This window comes from Mya arenaria, chromosome 6, assembly GCF_026914265.1.
Source record: "Mya arenaria isolate MELC-2E11 chromosome 6, ASM2691426v1".
In the NCBI taxonomy this organism is placed as follows: domain Eukaryota; kingdom Metazoa; phylum Mollusca; class Bivalvia; order Myida; family Myidae; genus Mya; species Mya arenaria.
Window position 1 is genome coordinate 30,990,896 of NC_069127.1, and position 11,487 is coordinate 31,002,382.

The following is an 11,487-nucleotide window of genomic DNA, read 5'->3' on the forward strand; positions in this document are numbered from 1 at the left end:
AAATCAAAGCCTGTTACAATTCTTATCATATCACATCGAAATCGATTTTAACTAGTAACCTTTAGACGCGAAACAATGTTTTTAATTTGTTAAATCTGAAACATTGGTAATAATCTATATACAATCAGCGATCTTCAATTTTTTCTTACCATCCCCAAATACTATGGAAAGCTTGATTCGTTTTAACTTTAATCAATGCACATCATACTCAACTACAGCGATCTTTAATTTTTGTTTACCAACCCCGAATACTATAGAAAGCTTGACTCGTTTCAACTTTAATCAATGCACATCATACTCAACTACAGCGATCTTTAATTTGTTCTTACCAACCCCAAATACTATGTACAGCTTGATTCGTTTCAACTTTAATCAATGCACATAATACTCAACTACAGCGATCTTTAATTTGTTCTTACCAACCCCAAATACTATGTACAGCTTGATTTGTTTCAACTTTAATCAATGCACATCATGCTTAACTAAAGTTGCTGTCAATATATATATATATATATATATATATATATATATATATATATATATATATATATATATATATATATATATATATATATATATATATATATATCCATATAAAAGGCGTAACATTTTGACTTGCGCCGCCCTTCCCTCAGAACCGCAAGTTATTTGGTTTTAAATGTTGGCAGATGTTTTTTGGTGTGCTTCACCATTTTTAAAAAAAAATGAAATCTAGTCCGCAATGGTGCATTTGGGTGTATTTCATTACTTGTTTTCTCATATATCGAAATAAAAAGTGAGGTGGTTCCGCTATTGATTTTAATTACATGTTCATTTTTCTGGTTTACATGCCAGGGATAATTTGCGCGCATGCAACTTAAGAATTTTAGTTTAAGTCTTTTTGCGGAGTGAACTGTTGAAAGTTTCTAACTTGTCGCAATATACAGTTTATTATTCTTGAGTTTGGTCATTTTTGCTAAAAAAATCAGTTACGTGAGAAAATTACTCCGATTTTTAAGATAAATTTAAACAACTGTAGAGTTTATACAAGTTATTGCAATGTATTTGCAGGAAAATACGAGTACAGCACCGGTTTAACAATTTATAAAAGATTACATAATTATGCAATAAGATTAGCATTTAAACATAAATTGTCCAGTCTTGTACCTTCAAACATAATTTATTAAATAATCTTATTGATGCGGGTGTTAATATTTTGAATGAAATGGGTTTACTATAAATCAAAACCTTAGTCAATTATGAAAAGCTATTTTGAAAGAACCACTCTCTCAGAGACCAAAAGGTCTATGTAGATATTAACAAAAACGGGAGGTATATTTATAATAAATATTAAGTTCGATGTACCTGGTTTAAGTTACATGAAAGGTAAGGTCTGTTTTAAGGAAACGGGTACATATAAGTGTTAATTTTCTTTTTAAAAGCTTTATTCTACTGACAGATTCGTATTAATTACTACTATTTATGCAAACGCAGTCAAGGGTTAAATAAAACCAAAGCCCATAATTTATTAATTTACGCTTGCCAATTAGATCCATTTAATAAAACTCTACATTCAAATTAACATTCCTTATATATAGGTTAATTGTTAAAGCTTAAACGAGTTAATTGAATGATCTCTGACTAGTCTAATGACCATTTGATTTTCCAGATAACATTAATATAGCGCTAGCTTCTACTTAAATATTTATATCAAGATTGCATAGTAATTTACTAATCATTCCGCCATTCACAGTATTGAAATACTTTAACCTTATAAAATAAAATTTATTATCTATGAACATTCAGTAACATCTCCCGTTATCAGTAGCAGGTTTGATGCCTTTGGGGTCATATTTAGATTTGACATATCAAATTGCTTCCATTTCCTCAAGGTTTTTCTGACATCGGATTCCTATTCTTCTCAAACCACATCGAAAACAAATAAAACTAGAAACCCCGAGATGCGACGAAACCAGGCCTTTACTTGTTAAATCAGGAATAATCTATATACAAGCAGCGACCTTAATATAAATATTTATTAGTTGACGGCAGCATTTATGATCCCGCTTCTTCAAGAACTTTTAATTGATTAGTGTCAAATTTGAAAAGACCATTTTTATGAAAAAAAATGTTGTTAGGGATGTTCGTTATGGAAACATTTTGTTTAGGCACACAAAATAGGGTTATGCCATGAAATGTTTTTAATATGTATGCATTATCATATTAAGCTGATTTGAATTTAAGGATTAATAACAACACAAAAACATATAATTTGTGCACAAATAAAAAATGAGTAAATTAATAATCGTTTTAGTTAATAGCTACGTGGCCACAATTTCCTCATGTAAAAAAGCGCCATATCTGTACGCAAATCAAATTATTAAAGTCAAATGAGTAAAACATAATTATGCATTTAATTTAAAACAAAACCTTTATTTTCCGCCTTTTAAAAGGGGACCAACCAAGCTCCACGTTGAGTTCACATTTGCGTTGCAGAGAGGTAGAGAGCCTTGACTAAGACTAATCCTACCGGTGATAATCAGAGCCGTGGCAAGGTCTAGCTTGTTTGGATACCACTACGTAAAACTCCTTCAAAACTTCAATATTTGAATATGCGAAATAAGCGTTCTAAAACAAACTTTGTTATGAAATAATTATGTCAGTTCCCTGCTGGCAGTGAATTTGTAGCGATGCAACAGGGATACAAAACGAAACAGTTTGCTTACGTGAGCGACTGTAAGCAAAAGGTTAACTCGGGGCATTCCTTAAACTATATATAATAAATCCTTATTTGAAAAAGAAGACCTCGCCGTGCATTAAATGAATGTCAAGACGTTCGTTAAGCAACAACATTTCTTGATTTAATTTTAAGTTGTATGTTATTACTGATGTTCAAGGGAAAAAAAGACTATCTAAGCAATTACACACATGCTAAAGTGAGTTGCCAGAATCGGGGAGGTCTTTTTACATAGACACTGTTACAATTTATTGGATTATTGAACAACACATGTGAAATTGGTGTAAACAACGGTATGTTAAAGGACGGCGAATCCGTGTATGTACAAGGGCATGCTCAAATTGGACATTATGTAGCTCTCCATACCTGCATGACGTTTAACAACAAAGACAAACACAGTCTTATAAGAGACACAACATTTTAGTCAAACGTCCTTTACGAATGCAGCGTGTTCTGTGACCAGATTTTACACTCGACGGGATTAACAAAGATTCGTGTTTGTGCATATCTGATTCATTTAGATTTCCACATACACCGGAATGTCTAGAAAACGACTTCTTGGACAACCATATGGGGGTAATCGTTTTCAGATTAATAGAAATCCTGTAGTTTGATGTTCACTCAAAAATTCCAAATTTTAACTGCCTCGGAGTTTCGTATCAGGAAAGTAGGAAAACATCGTATCTTAAAACTTTATGTATGTCAACGTTATACAGCATATGTACACAACGTGTTAATAGCGCTCTTAGTAACGAGTGTATAACCATGCTTGCAAATGGAACATTTTGTATAATCGACAAGGATACATTCCTTGAACACTATCAATATTGCTGGCTGGATTATGGAACTCTTTTACAAATTGAATCGGGCATAATATTATCTTTGCATTCTTCAGTTAATAAAGTTAATTAGGATATTGAAGAAAACGAGGACAATATAACTTGGTCCTGTTTATCAATCGCAAAATACAATGAAAACGTTTATCTGGAAACAGAAAATTGTTCGAATGAAAATGCATACATTTGTACAAATGTTAGCCACGACATATACAACTTATCAAGATTACATACGTCTTTTAAAGAACCGACCAGGATACAACAACTGGACTTCACAGAATGGAATGTACATCACAGCCACAACAGACCAGCGATTTTAGAAGGATGCAGTTTTAATTAGCAGGGTTCGAAATACAGCTTCAGGAAACTCGTGCTGCTTTCAACAAACTAAATGTGCATAACATATGGATGTGTTTGTGCTGATGTGTATAACATATGGATGTGTTTGTACTGATGTGCATAACATATGGGTGTGTTTGCACTGATGTGCATAACATATGGATGTGTTTGCACTGATGTGTATAACATATGGATGTGTTTGTACTGATGTGCATAACATGTGGATGTGTTTTACTGGTGTACATAACATATGAATCTGTTTGTACTGATTGACATAACGCCAATAATGCCTCTAATAATTTGGGGTAAAATGGAAATACACCCATTTTCATCTTTTTGTGGACAAAGATTAGTTTCAATATCACCCGAACGAGTAAGTAGTATACGACACGTTAATAAATACAACAGATCGAGTGGCATGAATAAATGTGTTAGTAATTCTTATCTATTGTGAGTTTGTGAATTCAATGAACTATGCTATTGATCAGTGATCAGTTGTTGCGAGTTTCAAAAGTACATTTCTTCCATGGGCCAATTCGTACTTGACTATATAGTGCAAGGACATTTTAACAAACAATATCAATGAAAATGCAAAGTCAATGCATTTTCGAATAGGATTAAATAAAATAGTAGATTTGAAAGACTTTTGCTAGCCTACAGCTATCATACAACCCCACTGCTGCCCGCCACGCCATTAGCTCATTACCTATTAGGCAACACAATATTCAACAGATGTGTGAGGAACAGTAATTGGGTATAAATGTAAAATCAGTGGACAAGTAGAACTACCAATAATTTGATACGCCGAAAGCATTCATATAATTGATTAAAAAGATACAATACGCATTAATAGGCTCCGAGAGCTGATTAACCGATATATAGTTTATAGTATTAGTGTTATAAATAGTTTATATCGTCTTTGGTTTACGACAGGGTAGGTTAAAATGTAATACACTTAAAACAAATAATCTGGTTATCAAGTTTGACTGTATCAATTATGACGAAATTAAGGCAACGTTCATTGAATATAAGTCTTTATATAGGATGTTAATTAATTGCTCTTGTGCTTGCAACAATTTTAAATTATCGTTTAACTTAACTCTTGAGCCCAAATAAAGGTAAAATATAAAATGGTTTTCAGAGTTCAATTCAAAAAAATTAATATTGCAATTTACAACAATAAAAAATCGTCGGCTTCTTTACGCTATTTGAGTGTCAAAGCCTTTAATATTGTTCTAGTGTTGTGCGTAAAGTGCATGCGTGGGTGTTATGCGAGTGGCGTGTGTGGGTGTGTGGGTGTGGGTGTGTGTGTGAGAGAGAGAGAGGGGGGAGAGAGAGAGAGAGTGAGAGAGAGAGAGAGAAGAGAGAGAGAGAGAGAGAGAAGAGAGAAGAGAGAGAGAGAGAGAGAGAGAGAGTATGTGTATGTGAATGAATTAGCTTAACATTATTTCGCTCCATTACATTTAGTGTTTATGTATTGTTCATACCTTAAGTGTTTGTCAAATAGTCTCATTTTGGATTAAAGTTATATCTTGGATTATGGTAAAGAATTATTCTAAATGTATCTATTTGGCTTATGGTGTTTTTGTATTCTGGTTTTCAGTGTTTTGATGAATAAAGATTTATATGTGTAAATATTCTGTATAAATATATTATGCGTTGTGCTGTTTTTGTATTCTGGGTTTAACAGCTTTCCTACAATATTTCAGTTTTTATTGTGTGTACATTTCAGTTTGGCCCTGCTATGAACTAAAACCATGCATGACTTTTAGGGTTACGATTTGTATGATCTTATGCCCTTACCAATAATGTCAATTTGACAAGCATAAGGTGTAGGCTAAATTTACTTTTTATTCAGTATTACTCAATTAATTTAATCAACTACGCAAATTAAAAAGTGAGCCACCACTTATGGGGCTGTGATGTGAAGAAAAAAAAATGTGTTGATGTTCAGATTCGTAAGTAATTCTTCTGCCTTAGTTGTGTTTGTTTTCTCTCACCAAAACCACTGAATGCATGCAATGGCTTCATTTTCAGGATTTTGAAAAATCACAGCCTGGTGAAAGTTGAAAATGGGACTTTCTTATTTCAGGTTGACTGCAGCTCATAGTGGCGTTTCATATCGATTTCAAATATCGCGCCGACATATGCCGAAATGAAATGAGATGTGCATGGCGTCAACACAGTATAAAAAAACAACCTAGCGTTTCAATACGTTCGTTAAGCCGTGTAATTTTTTTATTTTAATTATAATTGTGGTTTTAGTCAGTATTATTCAAGGGGACAAAGACCGTTTAAGAAATTATACCGATTCTGTAGTGAGTTGTCACAATCGCGGCGGTCTTATTACACAAAGAATGCTTGAATTCCATGGATTAATCAACATCACATGTGAACTTAGTGTAAAGAAAGACGGCGTGTTAAAAGACGGTGAATCTGTGTGGGTACAAGGGCAGGCTAAAACTTGACCCTATATAGCTCTCCATACTTGCATGAAGTTTCGCAACCAGGATAAACACAGTTTTGCAAAAAACATGACTTTTTATTCTGACATCCTTTACGAATGCAGCGTGTTCTGTAATCAGTTTTTAAACTCAAATGGATATCTAGGAATTTGCAAATATTCGTGTTTGTGCATGCATGATTCATTCAGATTTCCCCATACACCGGAATGTCTAGAAAATGACTTCATGGACATAAACAAGGGGATATTCGTATTCAGACTGATAGGAAACTGGCGGTTTAATGTCCAATCACATTCAGCAATTTTCAACTGCCTCGTTTCAGAGCATCGTTTCAGGAAAGTGGAAAAACATCTTACTATAAGACGAAATGTACATCTACGCTTATGCACACAACGTGTTGATACTGATCTTAGTTACAACTGTCAACCTAGGATAGAAGACTTTTGTTTAAACGAAGAAAACAGTACACACCTTGAGCATTACCAAAAATGGTGGCATTACAACGGAACCCTTATACCGTTTAATTCAGGCATAATAGAATCTTTGAATTATACAGTTATGCTTGGCAGTTTTCGAGCTTTCAACGCTATTGAAGATGATGGTGAAAACAATGACAATGTTACTTGGTCATGTCTTTCAATCACACAATTCAATGGAACCACCTATATGGAGACAGAAAAATGTTCAAACGAAAATGCATTAATTTGTGTGGATCAAATACAAGAATCATCAAACAAAGAAGAATCCGAAACAACAAATGTTGTAATTATTATCATTGTTATGAGTTTCATTATCATTATTATGGTGGTCTTTATTTTGAGACGGGCCTTTTTTTAGAAATGTACAAAAATATATTCTAGTTTGTCTGGTAAAAATTGTTTTCAGAGTGAGTTATCAGAAGAAGAGTAAACTCAACATTTACGGTATATTTTACACTCAGAGTCTCGGTGTCAACAAAACGTATATACAATGCTATAGATAAAACAATTAGATTTAAGCAGTCTTCAGGTGGTTTTATTATATACGTTTATTTACTAACGGAAAAATTTATCAACTATTGAGGGAGCTCAAAATACCATGTTCCGTTACTGATTGGCCCGAAACTTGACAGGTTTGGCAGGCTTGACATGAATAAAAGTGAAATGCATAATCATTTGTTTTGTGTTTTAAACTTTTAAACTATGCTTCTAAATAAAGAACAACGCAAACATTCCAACGATCTGTGATTGAAAATATTTTCTTTCAAAAAAAGTATGGCGTCAAAGTAAAAAGTACTGATACGAACGTAACAATAAAGTGGTGCTGACGTGGACGCATAATGGAACGATAAACTTCCGAAACAAGTTAGACAGGACTACTGAAGTCAAGTATGTGTAATACATTTTACCCGCCAATATTAATTATGTTTAGGTAATCATTCTTATATTTAGCTACTGGTCAAAATGCCATAGGAACATAGGAACTTTATTACCGTAACCGGCAGGTGTCGATTAGATATTCTGAGGATAGATGGTCAATCGCAGTCAATGGCTTTCGCATATGTTTAGGATGGCCCTTAGACTTGAATAAAATTATCAAAGGACCTGCCGTTTGCTAAAGTCAAATCTTTCTTGATATTATCGAGATTAAACGACTGCAGCTGAGGTTAATGTTTATTAAGTTTGTTGAATGCATCACTAAGTTTTATAAAGGCTTGTTTCGAACATTGCAATCTTAAATTATTTCATGATAAACACCAGTTCCCTCTGCTTCATCATAGACTGCAGATTCTACTACCTGTGTGGCATCATTCACAGATCTTTCGTCTGTTATGGCTGTAATGTACATATCATTTTGAGAAGCACCGTCGTTGTCACGAGGTCGATTGTTGATATGACGTCTGTATAGCGACCACACATGGCTAAGTGCTAACAGAATAACAACAGATACCAAAATTGTACAAATAATGATAAAAAAGTGCCTAATGTTTGTGGTTGAATCATTCTTTGTCTCAGATCCAGATGTATTAAAGACACCTGTGGTTGAATCATCCTTTGTCTCAGATCCAGATGTATTAAAGACACTTTTGTTTGAATCATTCTTTGCCTCAGATCCAGATGTATTAAAGACACTTGTGGTTGAATCATCCTTTGCCTCAGATCCAGATGTATTAAAGACTCTTGTGGTTGAATCATCCTTTGCCTCAGATCCAGATGTATTAAAGACTCTTGTGTTTGAATCATCCTTTGCCTCAGATCCTGATGTATTAAAGACTCTTGTGTTTAAATCATCCTTTGTCTCAGATCCCGATTTGTTTAAGACGTTTGTCTTTGAATCATCCTTTGTCTCAGATCCTGATTTTTTAAATGTGTCTGTGTATGAGTCGTTCTTTATTTCAGATTCTGATATTTTAGATATGTTGTCTATATCGTCCATACAAATGAAAGCATTTCCATTCGAACAATGCTCTGTCTCCAGATAAATGATTCCATTGAATTTTGTCATTGATAAACATGACCAATTTTTCTCGCCATCATCCTCAATGGCTTTAAAAACTCGAAAACTGCCTAGCATTACTACATAACTAAAAGTTGTTCCTAAGCGTGGAAAAAACGATGTTAGGGTTCCACTGTAAAGCCAACATTGTCGATAATGCTCAAGGAATGAGTTTTTGTCTTCGGTGAAAAAAAATTCTCCCATCCTAGGTTGACAGGTGCTACTAAGATCACTATCAACACCTTTGGTACATATGCCATGTAAATTAGATGCACATTTAGTGTTGAAGTAAGTTATTGGTTCATCCTTACGAAACCAAGCTCCAAGGCAATTGTAATCTGATGATTTATACCGAACATCAAACTGCGTTTGGTCCCCTATCAGACTGAAAACGATTATCCCCTTGTGTATGTCCATGAAATCATTTACCAGACATTCCGATGTACGTGGAAATGTGAATGAATGATACATGCACAAACATGAATCTTTGAAAATCCCAAAAAATCCCATCGAGTGTAAAATCAGATCACAGAAAACGCTGCATTCGTAAAGTATGTTTGAAAAGAACGTCTTCTTTCTTGCGAAATCCTGGTTGTTAAACCGCATGCAAGTATGGAGAGATATATAGGGTCCAGTTTGAGCCTTCCCTTGTACCCATACAGATTCCCCGTCATTTAACAGCCCGTCGTTTACACCAAGTTCAGCTGTCATGTTGATCAATCCATCGAATTTAAGTATTTTCTGTGTAATAAGACCCCCGCGATTGTGACAGCTCACTTTTGCATCTGTGTAGTTGCTTAAATATTCTTTGTCCCCTTGAACAATCATTAATAAATACGCATTTATAACCAAAACAAGCATTTTACTTGTCTTTACGAACGTTTCTATGATGATCTACTAGATAAATGCTTAGGAAAAAATGCTGCTAAAAGAAACGATGCATGTGAGCACGTACACACATTATGCGGTTAATCTATTTCACAATTGTAGGATACAACGTCACAAGCACCTGCTCTAATAATTCCCTGCATGATTGATAATGTAAAAACAACCAGTAAATATGTTTTTTCTGTACCATGTGCTTTTGTATTTTTTTAAGAATAATAGTTGCGCAACGAACAAGGAAATTCAGTTAATGCTTGAAACAGTTTACTTTTTTAAGTAGGGCATGGCGTAAGCTTGACCCCGCTGACATATTGATATATTTCGTAATAAAATTATGATTATTTCACATATTTAAGATACGCAGTTTGGTATCATTGTTCAATTTATAACCAGGGTTCGGTCACAAGATGCAGGTGTTATCATGCGTATTTAGTTATGTCTGACAGTTAAATGAATATATGAAGATTTTGAAGGATTTGAGCATCGAAGTAATAGTGACTTTGTAATTAATGTATGAACTTTCGTTTAGATTGATAAAAGAAAAGCCGAGAACATTAATCAAGTGACAGCTCCAGTGCATGTACGTCATGTATACAACAGAAGCGACAATCGGGGCGTTACGCGAGCACTCGGAAATCAGACAGCATCAGAGACTTATTAAAGAAGGCACAAAATGTTGTTTTTTTAGAAACCGGTGGTGGAAAATCTGAACAGCTCATTTGATAAGTGTAGTACCTTTGTGTCATAGTCTGGTCGTGAACGTCTACAGACATCAGCCATAATGGGAGGAAATGAAAGACCAGGGCCATCAACATTAACACATATTAAGGCCACATGTGCATATACAGTATTGCTTTCAAAATGAGCCTAAAAAAATACGCATGAATTTAATTTAATTCACCAATCATATTTCATCAGAGAGGGAAAACAAATCCCATGCACCGATATTATAAAAGGATAATTTTGTTTTGAATAACTCGTTTCAAAATTTGATGCATGTTGATTGCTAACAATATTATTCATTCCGATTTTCATGGTGATTTTTTTGAAAAAGATTCGTAAAATTAAAATGTTTCCAGCTGCTCGCTGGGTAGCTCAATGAATTGCTGGTATCTTATTTTAAGCCGTTGATATATTGGCAATACTTTGTAGATTTCTTGCCTCCTGGTTGTGAGGATGAATTCCTTTTAAAAATATAAAGCTGAATATGGCGTCTTAACATAACTAAGCTTTCTGTCCTTTGATTTGATTAAAAAATTGTAGATGCGTGTAAACCGTTTTTTCATTGGTTTGGTTCACTTGGAATGTTCAGCGCATGACGTCACTTTATTTAATTTGTTTACTTAGGTTTTTAATTTGAAAGAAGATTTTTGCAAATATATATTGTATTTTTATATTTTATAATGTTTTTTTTCCGTGTTCTACGTCATTTACGCTGACCTTGTGCAGTTAAACGTGGTTTATACTTAAACTTTCGACTACTGGACTTGTTTCGGTAGTTTTTCATATAAATATTGTAATTTTCGACATTGCCATACGGTTGTTTTAGGACAACTTATTTACATTTAGATTGAATAGATGAAAGAGAGGCAATATAGTACGACAAATGTTATGTTAGTTATGTTAAGACGCCATATTCAGCTTTATATTTTTAAAAGGAATTCATCCTCACAACCAGGAGGCAAGAAATCTACAAAGTATTGCCAATATATCAACGGCTTAAAATAAGATACCAGCAATTCATTGAGCTACCCAACGAGCAGCTGGAAAC